Below are 14,021 nucleotides of genomic sequence, written 5' to 3' on the forward strand. Positions count from 1 at the left end.
CTTGGCTACTAGGCGGGGCCAGAATTGAATATAATGCTAAATCACTCAAAATACATCTATTAATATAACAATATATTCCATTTGGTTACTTGAGGTTTTGAGTGATCCTAGGTTTAGGAATATAAGCTGTAGTTTGAACCACATTTGTAGTAGGTGCATGTGCCAAAGAGTAAACTAATGATGAAGGTCACTGTCATATCTTGCATAATACTTAAATACTTTGATCACTTACTAAAGAATTTAAAATGTAATTCTGAATTTGTGCTGAAATTCTCATAGAAACCTGGCACTTACCTGTGACCAAATAGGACTTCTTGATCTTGAACTAAATAGTAGTAACTCAATTGATATTAAAAGCACACCAATCACTGCAGCACAGGCACTTATGATGTTCATTACTATAGTGTAAGACACCTGGAATAGATAAAAAGAATCACCTGGTCATTGGAAGTTATCCATATGCATCACTGGCAAGTATATTCAAGCAGAAGATTTAAATAAATTCTCATCTTTCCAGAATAGTAACATCATTAGAAGGACCGTCAGAACTGTAGATTTGTCAGAATCCCAATAGGACCAAACAATTTTGGAGAAAATAAAACTTTTGATATAGCATGCATGATTTACTCTTTCAGTGACAAATAATTATTGAATATGTATTCTTTACCATGCAAACTATGCCCTGTGTTAGTAGATAAAGCGGCAGAAGAGAAGTGGTCTCTGAAGTCAAGGAGTTTTCGCACTATTGAGGAAGACAAACGAGTGCATATTAAATGTGAGTAGAATGTAAAAAAAAAAATGTTAACAGTATAGGCAAATTCATAGTGCCATACAGGGTCAGATTGCCAGAGCGTGAATATTCTAGGAGTTTGCTCTAGTTCATTTTAGAGTGCAAGAAGGGGAGTTGTAGGGAATTTTGTCCAACAAATTCCTGTCTCCCCAAGAGACAGGTGCTATATAGACATTGAGAATTTTATCTTGAAGATAGTGGGGAATTACACTGCTGGAGGTGCCTATTCTCTTTTCAGGCCACACTCTTGTCAGGTTTTGTAATCCAGACAATGCATATGTATAATGTTTCTGCATAATTACACTTTGTCTATATATGAGGTCAGAGAGGTGATAAGCCATGTGAGATCGCTGTTGGGGAAATCCTTATTTCCTTGTTCTCATTTGCACCAGTAGAATTCTTTCTATTTTATGTGAATTAGATAATAAATATGAAAACAAACTACTGGATTCTGAAATCTATTTCGCTGGATAAATCATATGTTTATCTAAATTGCCGTTCACTGTTGTACAGTAATCTCTATTCTTTTGGAACAAATCTCTCTTAAAGAAAGACAATCACTTTAAAATAAAATGTTCAGTAATTCACTTTTATAACCTAAACATCCAACATTATTGTTTAGTAAACTGTAGTACATAAATGTCATTAAATCTTTAAAATGAAGGATTTGATGAATTTTCAAATATATGAACAGATGATTATGCCACAATAAAAAGTTTTTATTTACAAAAAAAGCCACCTTTTTGAGGAAATGCATCGATAAGGCCATTTGGAGCAGATGTTCTGTGCGACATGGAGTCTTACTGGCAAAGGCATGTCTGAATCAGATAAGCAGAGCACTTGTTTTGGTTCCTGGTCTAGGTTGGGTGGTGGTGGAGTGCACGGTGAGAAGAGAGTAAAGGTGTGGAGGAACTGGACCAGTCATAGCCTATGGGTGGTGGGAATGTAATATGGTATAACCGCTTTGGAAAACAGTTTGGCAGGTTCTTAAAAAGTTAAACATACATATACCATATGATTCAGGTATTTACCCAAGAGAAATGAAAGCATATGTCTATACAAAGACTTGTATGTGAATGTTCATAGTAGCTTTATTTGTAAGAGCACAAAATGGAAACAATGCAAATACCATCAACAGGTGAATGGATAAACAAATTGTGGTGTGTCCATACCATGGTATATGACTCAGAATTAAGCAGGAATTAATTACTGGTATAGACGGATGAATCTCAGAATAATTATGCTATGTAAAATAAGCCAGACAAGAAAGAGAACATACTGTATGAAGACATTTATATAAAACTCTAGAAAATATATGATCACATTTATATAAAATTCTAGAAAATGCAAACTAATCCACAGTGACAAGAAGCAGATCGGTGGTTGCTTGGAGGGCAGGAAATGTGGGGAGGAACTGGAAGGAGAGATTACAAAGAGTACAAGGAAACTTTTGAGGGTGACACTTATGTTCACTATTGGTGATGGTTATGTTCACTTGATTGTATTAATGATTTATCAATTGTATACTTTAAATATGTGCAGTTTGTTGTTTATTGTATATCAATTATACCTCAATAAGGCTGTTAAAAAACAAAAAGAGAAAAGCGTGAAGGAGCACCATGTGAAAGCCAGAAATGGTGGTAAAAAAAGTGTAAGGCATGGGACCAGCTACTCCCTGTGACCCCGGCATCTATGACAAAGTTTTTTCTTTTCAGTAATATTTAAAAATAGAGAATGTATAAATAATATTTTAAGAAACGCTTTTATACTTTTATTCCATCTACTGAAAATTATTAACTATTAATCTTCATTAAAACATTCCAGCCTATTTTCTCAAAGAACTAAAACATTTCAGATAAGGTTTCCTAACATCTAGTCCAATTTCAGATTTTGGCTCTTATGAATAAAACTGCTGTAAACATTTGTGTGCAAGTGTTTGTTTTTGACACATGTTTTCCTTCCTCTGCAGTAATTACCTGGGAATGGATTGTTGGTTCACATGGCAGGTGTGTATTTAAATTTACAAGGAACGACTGCATATTGTTACAGGGTGGTTGTGTAATTTTACACTTCAAACAGCAATATGAAGGGCCTAGTTGCTCCACATACTTGTCCACATTTGGTGTGTACAGGCTTTTTCATTTTCCTACAGTTTTAGTTTTCGTTTCCTTGGTTACTAATGATGTCGAGCAAGTTTTATTTTGTTTATTGATTATTCTTATATCTTCTTTGTGAAGAGTCTGCTCAAACCTTTGCAATTGGGTTGTTCACCCTCTTGTTACTGAGCTATAAGGATTTCTTTGATATATTTTGGGTACAAGTCCTTTGTCAGTACATAAATTTCATATATTTCCTCCCAGTCTGCGGCATGTCTTTTAAACAGCAGAAGGTTTTAAATTTAATGTCCAATTTATCAACTTTTTCTTTCATGTGTTATGCTTTTTAGGTCCTTTCTAAGAATTTTTTGCCTATCCCAATGGATAAGGGGTCATATCCTCTGATCTCTACCCCAAGGTCACAGAGAATTTCTTCTAGAAATTTTATAATTTTAGTTTTAATGTTTAGATTTATGATCCATTTCAAATTAATTTTTGACGATGGTATGAGGTAGAAGTCAAAGGTCATCTTATTCCATATTTACATTCAGTTGTTCCAGTGCTATTTGTCTAAATGACCATTCGTTCCCTACTGAATTACATTGGTGCCTTTGTCAAATATCAGTTGACCAAATGTGTGTGACAAGATTAGGAATGAATATATACAGGATTAGATATATATATTTATATATATATATATATATACACATAAATTTATATATTACATATATTTGTATATCATATACACACACACAGGATTATACACACACACACTAATATTGTCTTGATTGTGGTAGTTATATAGTAAGTCTTGAAATCTAGTATTAGTACTATGGTTTTTTTCTTTTTGGGTATTTCCATGGAGATTTTGAAATCAACTTATCAATATCTAGAAAAATTTTTTTAACATTTTTATTGGGATTGCATTGAGTCTATAAAATGATTTGAGAGAAAACTGACATCTTAAAAATGTTTATGTCTTTCCATCTGTGAACGTATCTCTTAGATTTTGTTCACTTTTTCTTTGCAATGTTTTATAGTTTTCTATATAAAGGCCTTGAAAATATTTCATTACCACTTAGGGGAAATATTTTCTAAGTGTTTCATTTTTTGTGTATGATTGTAATTGGTGTTTCTAAAAATTTCATCTCCAATACATAGCAATACAATTGATTATTTTACATGGTGAACTTGTATTCTGCAATGTTGATAAATTCTTATTAGTTGAAGTGTTTTTTAGTAGATTTCTTAGGGTGTTTCAGGAAGTCTTTGGATGTCTGTGAATAAAGCAAGTATTATTTCTAACTTTTCAAACTTTATGCCTTTTATTTCCTCTTCTTGACTTATGTCACTGGACAAGAACTCCTGTACAATATTAAATAAATTTGGTGAAATGGTACTTACTTGCAATATTTCTGATCTTAGGAGAAAACATTCAGTCTTTCTCTGTTACGTATAATATTAGTTATAGGTTTTTGTAGGTGCCCTTTAGCAGGTTGAGAAAGTTCCCTTCTATTACTAGTTTAATGAGAGGTTTTTTAAAAAAATAATTTCAAGTGCTTTTTCTTCATCTGTTTATTTACCCTACTATATTGAATTGCACTGACTGATGTTTGAGCATTGAACCAAGCTTTACATTCCTGGAATAAATTCCATGTCATTATGATTTTTTAAATACATCACTGAACATGATTTATGATATTTTAAGCTTTTTGGCATCAGCATTCATTATGGATATTGGTCTCCTTTTTTTCTTTTCTTTTAAGGTTGTTGCCAAATTTTGGTGTCAGGAATTGGGAAATGTTCTTTCTCCTATGTTTCCTGAAATATTTTGTGTACCATGTGATATTATTTGTTCATTAAATCTTTGATGAATTTACCATTTAAATCATGTGTGCCTTGAGTTTTCTTCATGGAAGGATTTTTAATAATTAATACAATTCCTTTTACAGATACAGAGATATTCAGTTTTCTATTTCTTCCTGTTTCTGCTTTGGTAAATTGTGTTGTTCACAATTTATTGGCATAATGTTCTTCATAGCGTTTCCTTTTTATTCCTTTACTGTCTCTAATACCTGTAGTGATGTTTCTTCTTTCATTTCTGATAAAGGTAATTTGTGTTTTCTCTTATTGTTTTCTTGATCAGTCTTACCAGCGGTTTATCAATTTTATTAATATTTTCAAAGAACAGGTTTGCAGCTTTGCTAGTTTTCTTTATTGTTTATCTATATTTTTTGTTTTATTGACATCTGCTCTGAATCTTTATTATTTCTTACCTTCAATTTGTGTTAAATTTACTCATTTTTCTAGCATTTTAAGTTGGAAATTTATATAATTGGACTTCAAATCTTTCATTTTTTCTAATATATACATTTTTTCAATTATTTTATTGAGGTCATAATGGTTTATAATATTGTGAAATTTCAGGTTTACATTATTATCAGTTTCTATATAGACTGCATCGTGCTTACCACCAATAGTCTAGTTTTCATCCATCACCATACACATGTGCCCCTTTACTCCTTTCACACACCCCCTCACCCCCTTGCCTCTGGTAACCACTAATCTGTTCTCTCTATCCATGTGTTTGTTTATCTTCCACATATGAGTAAAATCATGCAGTGTTTGTCTTTCTCTGTCTGGCTTATTTCCCTTAACATAATACCCTCAAGGTCCATCCATGTTGTTGCAAATGGGATAATTTTGTCTTTTTTATGGCTGAGTAGTATTCCATTATATATATATGTATATACCACATCTTCTTTATCCATTCATCAGTTGATGGGCACTTTGCTTGCTTCCAAGTCTTGGCTATTGTGAATAATACTGCAATGAACATAGCAGTGCATACATCTCTTTGAATTGTTGATTTCAAGTTCTTTGGATAAATACCCAGTAATGGCATAGCTGGAGTATATGGTATTTCTGTTTTTAATTTTTTTATAAATTTCCATACTGTTTTCCAGGTGGCTGCACCAGTTTGCATTCCCACCAGCAGTGCATGAGGGTTCCCCTTCCTCCACATCATCTCTCACATTTGTTATTTTTTCTCTTGTTAATCATAGCCATTCTGACAGGTGTAAGGTGATATCTCATTATAGTTTTGACTTCCATTTCCCTAATAATTAGTGATGTCGAACATGTTTTCATGTGCCTGTTGGCTATCTGTATATGTTCTTTGGAAAAATGTCTGTTCATATCCTCTGCCCATTTTTTGATTGAGTTGTTTGTTTTTTTGTTGTTGAGTTGTATGAGATATTTATATATTTTGGAAATTAACCCCTTGTCAGATATATGATTTGCAAATATTTTCTTCCATTTGGTGGGTTGTCTTTTCGTTTTGTTCATGGTTTCCTTTGCCTTACAGAAGCTTTTTAGTCTGATGTAGTTCCATTTGTTTATTTTAATATATACTTTTAAAATCATAAATTTCCCTCAAATATTGTTTTATCTGTCTCAAAAATTGATATGTAGTGTTTTCATCATTCAGTTCAAAATGTTTTCTAATTTCTCTTGCGATTTCTTTTTTTCCATGGGTTATCTTATTAAGTATGCTGTGTAATTTCCAAATATTTCTTGGACATAATTAATATTTCTTTTTTTTTGAGGAAGATTAGCCCTGAACTAACATCTGTTGCCAATCCTCCTCTTTTTGCTGAGGAAGATTGGCCCTGGGCTAACCTCCATGCCCATCTTCCTCTACTTTATATGTGGGATGCCTGCCACAGCAGGGTTTGATAAGCAGTGTGTACGCCCATGCCTGGGATCTGAACCTGCGAACCCTGGGCTGCCAAAGCGGAGTGCACGAACCCAACCACTATGCCACCGGGCCGGCCCCTGGGCATAATCGGTTTTTAATTTAATTCTATTTCCTTCAGTAACCTATTCTGTAATATTTCAATCTTGTGAAATTTGTTGTTACTTTTTTCTGATTCAACATATGCTGTATCTTGCTGAATATTCTATGTGCAGTTTAAAAGACTATGTACTTTGTAGTTTTTGTGTGTAGTGTTCTATAAAGGTCAACTATGTCAAAATTTTCTACTCCTATTTTTTGTCTACTTGTTTTATCAATTACTTAGAGATGTCAAAATCTATTATGATTGTGGATTTTTCTATTTCTCCTTTTATTTCTTCAGTTTTTGTTTCATTTATCTTAAAGCTCTAATATTATATACATACACGTTATCGGCAGTTATGTATTCCTGATGAATGAACATTATTTACATTGAAATGTCTTTATTTCTAGTCACGTGTCATGTCTTGAAGTTTATGTCTGATATTAATATAACCACACCAGCTTCCTTGTGCTTATGCATATGCATTCTTTCATGTATATTTTTTGCTATTCTATTACTTACAATCTTTGTTTGTCTTTATATTGAAAATGAGCTTCTTAAAGGCAGCACATAGTTGGGCATTACTTTTTTATCCAGTCTGAGAATATTGGACTTTTAATAGGAGTGTTTGTTTACGTGTGATATGGTTATTGATATGTTTGGGTTGTCCCGTTTTTTTCTTGTTGTTGTTCTTCTTTTGTTCTTTCTTTTCTGCCTTTTTTTGGGTTAATGAATTATTTTTTAAACTTTTATTTTCTCTGTGGGCTAAGTGCATATATTCGTATTATTGTATAGGCTAGGGTCTACTATATGCATTTTTAATTTATCACATTCTACTCAGAATTAATATTGTACCATTTCATTTAAAATGTAACAAAGTTACAGTATTATAAGTCTATTTACCTTTGTGCTATTTTTGTAAAATATTTTACTTATATATGTTATAAAATTGAAAATATGATTTTAATTTTTTAAATTGAGGTAAAATTGACATATAATATTATATGGGTTTCTGGTGTACAACATAATGATATGATATTTGTATATATTGCAAAATGATCACCACAATAAGTCTAGTTAATATCTGTCTCCATACATAGTTACAAAATTTTTTCTTGTGATGAGAACTTTTAAGATTTACTCTCAGCAACTTTCAAATATGCAACATAGTATTAATAATTATAGTCACGCTGTATATTATAGCCTCATGAATTGTTTATTTTACAACTGGAAGTTGTACCTTTGGACTCCCTTCACCCATTTCACTCATCACCCCCCTGCCTCCAGCAACCGCCAATTTTTTCTCTGTATCTATGATTTTTTTTTTAATATTCCACATATAAGTAAGATCATACAGTATTTGTCTTTCTCTGTCTGACTTATTTCAATTAGCATAATGCCCTCAAGGTCCATCCATGTTGTTGCAAATGGCAATATTTAATTCTTTTTTAAGGCTGAATAATATTCCATTGAGTATATGTGTGTGTGTGTGTGCGCGCGCGCGCGCGCATGTGTATCACATTTTCTTAATCCATTCATCCCTCAATGGACATTTAGGTTATTTTAATATCTTGGCTATTGTAAATAATGCTGCAATGAACACGGGGGGGTGCATGTATATTTTCAAGTTAGTGTTTTCATTTTCTTTGCATAAATACCCAGAAATAGAATTGCTGGATCATATGGTAGTTCTATTTTTAATTTTTTGAGGAACTTCCATACTGTTTTCCATAGTAGTTGCACCAATTTACATTCCCACCAACAGTGCACAGGGCTTCCCTTTTATCCATTTCCTGGCCAACATTTGTTATTTCTTGTCTTTTTGATAACAGCCATTCTAACAGGTATGAGGTGATATCTCATTGTGGTTTTGATTTGCATTTCCCTGATGGTTAGTGATGTTGAGCACCTTTTCATGTACCAGTTGGCCCTCTGTATGTCTTCTTGGAAAAATGTCTATTCAGATCCTCTGCCCATTTTTAATTGGATTGTTTATTTTCTTGCTATTGAGTTGTATGAGTTCTTTATGTAATTTGAATATTACCCCTTCTCTGATGTATGAATTGCAAATATTTTCTCCCATTCACTAGATTGCCTTTTCTTTTGTGCCTTTCATTTTATTTTGCTGTGTAGAAGTTTTTTAGTTTGATATAGTCCCACTTGTTTATTTTTGCTTTTGCTGCCTTTGCTTTTGGTATCAAATCCAAAAAATCATCACCAAGACTGATGTCAAGGTGCTTACTGCCTTGTTTTCTTCTAGGAATTTTATGGTTTCAGGTCTCATGTTCAACTCTTTAATCCATTTTGAGTTAATTTTTGTGTATGGTGTAAGATAGTGGTCCAGTTTCATTGTTTTGCATGTGGCTACCCAATTTTCCCATTACCATTTATTGAAGAGACTGTCCTTTCCCCTTTGTATATGCCTGGCTCATTTGTTGTAAATTAATTGACCATATATGTGTGGGTTTATTTCTGGGCTCTCTGTTCTCTTCCATTGATCTATGTGTCTGTTTTTACACTGATACCATACTGTTTTGATTATTATGGCTTTGTAATATAGAGAGAGCATGATGCCTCCAGCTTTGTTCTTCCTTCTCAAGACTTTTAGACAGCTCTTCGGGGGTTAGTTTTTTGCTTTTAATAGTCAGTAAAGAAATTAAGAAAAGAAAAACACAATATTTTATCTTTACCCATATGTGGTGGGCTGAGTAATGGTTCTCTCAAAGATGTCCATGTCCTAATCCCCAGAAACTGTGAATATGTAAATATATGGCCAGAGGGACTTTGCAGATGTGATTAAGTTAAAGATCCTAAGATGGGGAGGTTATCCTATGTTATCTAGTTTGGCCTAATGTAATTGCAAGGGTCCTTGTAAGAGGGAGGAAGGAGGATAATGCGCTGATGGAAGCAGAGGGGAGGAGACTAGAGGGATGTGGCTCCAGCCAAGGCAGCCTGTAGAAGCTGAAAAGGGCAAGTAACAGGTTCTTTCCAGTAGCCTCCAGAAGGAAAGCAGTTTTGTCAACAACTTGATTTTGAGACTTCTGGTCTCCAGAACTGTAAGATAATAAATTCATATTGTTTTAAGCCAATAAGCTTGTGGTAATTTATTACAGCAGCAATAGTGAACTAACATACCACATATGTATCATTTCTGGTGTTCTTTATCTCTTCTTGTATGTCTAAGTTTTCATTTGTTATCATTTCCCTTCAGCCTGAAGAACCTTAACTTTTGTTTTCGGTAGTGCGGGTCTGATAGAAATTTTTCTCAGCTTTTATGTATATGAAAATGAACTTACTTCATCATTGATATTGAAGGATAGTTTCACTGGATATGGACTTCTAGTAGACAGTTTTTTCCCAGTGCTTTAAGGATGCCATTACATTGTTTTCTTGTGTCATTTTCAGAGTAGAAGTCTTGCACATATTTTGTTATATTTTTTCTAGGAGTCTTTCTAGGAGTCTAGGAGTAAATGGTATTTTAACCTTTATTTATCCATTGGTTTCTGTGAGCTTATAAATAGATAACTGATTTTTTTTTATATATTGATAACATTGCTAACTTTGCTTATTTCTTAAAGTTTATTATCTGAAAATGTTTTTTCTTCTTTTCCAAGCTAAATATCGTATACTTCCTTTTCTTTGACTTATTGCAATGGATAGGACACCTTAACTAAAATGCTGAAGAGAAGTGATGATAGCTAACATGCTTATCCTGTTCTTGACTTCAGGGGTAAGTGTCAAAATTTTCACCATGAAGCCTGGTGTTATTTCTCTCTCTCTCTTTTGATAGATACTTCTTATTGATTTTATCATTCCTTTTTTTTTTTTTTTTTTTTGCATTCGTTGAGTTGATCACTTGGTTTTTATGTTTTTAATGTGGTGGATCACATTGATTTATTTTCAAATGTTAATCTAATTTTGCATTTCTGGAATTAGTCATATTGTATCATCCTTTCTATTTCTATTTCTCACTATATTCTATATTTTATTTGATAATACTTTGTTTAGGATTTTTACATCTATAGTCATGAGAGATTTTTGTCTGTAATTTTCTTTTCTTGTAAGATCCTGGTAGAGTTTTAGAATCAATGATATACTATCCTCATAATAAGTTGGAAGGTATTACCTTCTTTTTCTATTCTCTAGTAGAGACTTGTGTAACTTCTCCAAATATATTGTAGATTTCTCTTTTTCTCCTTTTATTTTTGTCGATTTTTTTTTTTTTTTTTTTTTTTTTTTTTTTTTGTGAGGAGATCAGCCCTGAGCTAACATCCGCCAATTCTCCTCTTTTTTTGCTGAGGAAGACGGCCCTGGGCTAACATCTGTGCCTATCTTCCTCCACTTTATATGGGACGCCGCCACAGCATGGCTTACCAAGCAGTGCGTCGGTGCGCGCCCGGGATCCGAACCAGCGAACCCCGGGCCGCCGCAGCGGAGCGCGCGCACTTAACCGCTTGCGCCACCGGGCCGGCCCCTATTTTTGTCGATTTTTATTTGTATATTTTGAAGCTGTGTTAATAGGTGCATAGATATTTAGGATCATTATACATTCTGTTGAAGTAAACCTTTTATTATTATGAAGTGTTCATTTTTAATAAAAATCTCTGATAATTTTTGCTTTAAAGCCTACCTTGTATAATACTAATATAGCCTTCTTTTGGTTGGTGTTCACAATAAATATCTTTTTTCCAAATTCTAATTAGATCTATCTGTCCACATTAAAAGTGTGTTTTAAAAATAAATAATAGTGATGTAAGATAGGGGTCCAATTTTATTGTTCTGCGTATTGTTTATCCAGTTTTCCCAGCACCATTTATTGAAGAGACTATCCTTTCCCCACTGAGTGTTCTTGACTCCCTTGTCGAATATTAGTTGAACATATATGCAGGGGTTTAATTTTGGGCTCTCAATTCTGCTCCATTGGTCTATGTGTCTCTTTTTATGCCCGTGCTATACGGTTTTAATCACCATTGCTTTGTGGTATTGTTTGCAATCAGGAAGTGTGAGGCCTCCAGCTTTGTTTTTTCTCAAGATTGCTTTGGCTACTTGTGTTTTTTTGTTGTTCCGTTCAAATGTTAGGATTGTTTTTTCTATTTCTGTGAAGAATGCCATTGGAATTTTGATAGAGATTGCATTGAATGTATAGATGACTTTGGGTAATATGGAAATTTTAACAATATTAATTATTGCAATCAATGAATATGGGATATCTTTCCATTTATTTGTGTCTTCAATTTCTTTCATCAATGTCTGAAAGTTTTCAGTATACAGATCTTTCATCTCCTTGTTTAAATTTATTCCTAGGAATTTTATTCTTTTTGATGCTATTATAAATGAGATTCTTTTCTTTATTTCTTTTTCAGATAATGTGTTGTTAGTGGATAGAAATACAACTGATTTTTGTATGTTGATTTTGTATCCTGCAAATTTACTGTATATGTTTATTCATCTAACATTTTTGGTCGTCTTTAGGGTTTTCTATATGTAAGATCATATCACCTGCAAACAGACAATTTTATGTTTTCCTTTCTGAAGATGATCATTAATTCTATTAATGTGGTGTATCACATTTATTAATTCGTGTGTGTTGAACCACTTGCATTCCAGGGATAAATCCCACTTTATCATGATGTATGATCCGTTTAATGTGTTGTTAAATTTGGTTTGTTGAAAATTTTTACATCTATATTCATCAAGGATATTGGTCTATAGTTTTCTTTTCTTATAGTGTCCTTATCTGGTTTTGATTATCAGGGTAATGCTGGCCTCGTAAAATGAGTTTGGGAGTGTTCCCTCCTCTTCAATTTTGGAAGATTTTGAGAAGAATTGGTGTTAATTATTCTTTAAATGTTTGGTAGAATTAATCAGTAAATCTATCTGGGCCTGGGCTTTTCAGTGTTGGGAGGTTTTGGATTACTGATTCAATCTCCTTACTCATTATTGTTCTGTTCAGATTTTTATTTCTTCACGATTCAATCTTGGTAAGTTGTATGTTTCTAAGAATTTAACCATTTCTTCTAGGTTATCCAATGTTTTTGCATATAATTGTTCATAGCAGTCTGCTTTGATCTTATGTATTTCTCTGGTATCAGTTGTAATGTCACATATTTTGTTTCTGATTTATTTAACTGAGTCCTCTCTCTTTTTCTTAGTCTAGCTAAAGGTTTGTCAATTTTGTTTATCTTTTCAAAAAACCAGCTCTTAGTTTCATTGATCTTTTCTATTCTTTTTCTGGTCTCCATTTCATTTATTTCTGTCTTGATCTTTGTTGTTTCCTCCTTTCTGCTAACTTTGGGCTTAGTTTGTTCTTTTTTTTTTTTTTATAATTTTATTTATTTATTTACTTTTCCCCCCAAAAGCCCCAGTAGATAGTTGTATATCATAGCTGCACATCCTTCTAGTTGCTGTATGTGGGACGCGGCCTCAGCGTGGCAGGAGAAGCGGTGCCTCGGTGCACACCCAGGATCCGAACCCGGGCCGCCAGTAGCGGAGCGCACACACTTAACCGCTGAGCCACGGGGCCGGCCCATGTTCTTCTTTTTCTTGTAGTTCCTTGATGTGTAAAGTTAGGTTGTTTATTTGAGATCTTTCTTTTTCTTAACATAGACATTTATCACTATAAACTTCTAATAACTGCTTTGGTTGCAGTGCATAGATTTTGGTGTGTTGTTTTTCCATTTTCACTTCTTTGAGCTACATTTTGATTTCCCTTTTGATTTCTTCTTTGAACCATTGGTTGTTCAGGAATGTGTTGTTTAGTTTCCACACATTTGTGAATTTTCCAGCTTTCCTCTTGTTGTTGTTTTCCAGTTTCACATCATTGTTGTTGGAAAAGATACTTGGCATGATTTCAGTCTTCTCAAATTTGCTAAGACTTGTTTTGTGGCCTGTCATATGATCTGTCCTCAAGAATGTTCTTTGTGCACTTGAGAAGAAAGTGTATTCTGCTATTGGATGGAATATATTCTATATATGTCTGTTAGGTCCATTTGGTCTAAAGTATGGTTCAAGTCCAATGTTTTCTTGTTGATTTTTTTGCCTGGATTATCTATTCATTGCTGAAAGTGGGGTATTGAAGTCTCCTACTATTATGGTATTGTTGTCTATTTCTCCTGCCAAATCTGTTAGTATTTGCTTAATATGTTTTACTCTTCCTATGTTGGGTGCATGATATGATTGTTATATCTTGATGAGTTGACCCCTTGATCATTATATAATTACCTTTTTTTCTTTTGTTACCATTTTTGGCATGAAGTATATTTTGTCTGATGTAAGTACACTTACCCCCACTTTCCT

General features: G+C 33.3%; 1 protein-coding gene across 2 annotated transcripts in view; it reads right to left on the reverse strand.

Annotated features, from left to right (window-relative positions):
• Window positions 1–302: 302 nt before the first annotated feature.
• MS4A13 (membrane spanning 4-domains A13) overlaps window positions 303–14,021 on the reverse strand; it is a 92,748-nt gene continuing 79,029 nt past the window's right edge. For both annotated transcript variants that reach the window (XR_009216255.1, XR_009216254.1), the window contains exon 9: window positions 303–414. The gene's annotated coding sequence lies outside the window, so the exon portion shown is untranslated. The remainder of the gene's footprint in view (window positions 415–14,021) is intronic.

Source organism: Diceros bicornis, chromosome 31 (assembly GCF_020826845.1).
Source record: "Diceros bicornis minor isolate mBicDic1 chromosome 31, mDicBic1.mat.cur, whole genome shotgun sequence".
NCBI classification, from domain to species: domain Eukaryota; kingdom Metazoa; phylum Chordata; class Mammalia; order Perissodactyla; family Rhinocerotidae; genus Diceros; species Diceros bicornis.